At 43.3% G+C, this 448-nt stretch overlaps 1 long non-coding RNA gene across 1 annotated transcript; it reads left to right on the top strand.

The window, feature by feature from the left end:
• The first annotated feature begins 6 nt into the window (after nucleotides 1–6).
• On the top strand, nucleotides 7–439 carry LOC113473666. Its single transcript, XR_003395584.1, has 2 exons — nucleotides 7–172; nucleotides 353–439. It is a non-coding gene; the product is annotated as an uncharacterized LOC113473666 (long non-coding RNA).
• Nucleotides 440–448: the final 9 nt, after the last annotated feature.

The following is a 448-nucleotide window of genomic DNA, read 5'->3' as shown; positions in this document are numbered from 1 at the left end:
GCGTGCTTCCATTCTGGTAAGTCAGTACAACAAGAGTCAGCAGGAGAGGGACCGGGTTCTGAATGAGTTCCGTATTGGCCGTGCTTCCATTCTGGTAAGTCATTACAACAAGAGTCAGCAGGAGAGGGACCGGGTTCTGAATGAGTTCCGTATTGGGCGTGCTTCCATTCTGGTAAGTCAGTACTGTTTGATAGAGGGAACTGTAACTGCTAAGATATAAGACCGTCCCGAAGGCGAAGAGAGAAGATAAGCAGGATAAGAGAAAGCCACCCGTTCCGAGAACAAACCTAGCTGTTTATGATATTTTATTACCTATATTTTGTTCTATTCTTTTACTACTCTATACTATTAGGTGGCGACAGATGTGGCTGCGAGAGGTTTAGATGTGGATGATGTGAAGTTTGTCATCAACTATGATTATCCAAACAATTGTGAGGACTATATTCAT

This window comes from Diaphorina citri, unplaced genomic scaffold, assembly GCF_000475195.1.
Source record: "Diaphorina citri unplaced genomic scaffold, Diaci psyllid genome assembly version 1.1 scaffold56799, whole genome shotgun sequence".
NCBI classification, from domain to species: Eukaryota; Metazoa; Arthropoda; class Insecta; order Hemiptera; family Psyllidae; genus Diaphorina; species Diaphorina citri.
The sequence above is the reverse complement of the archived record's forward strand: the minus strand, read 5'-3'. Positions and strand labels throughout refer to the sequence as shown.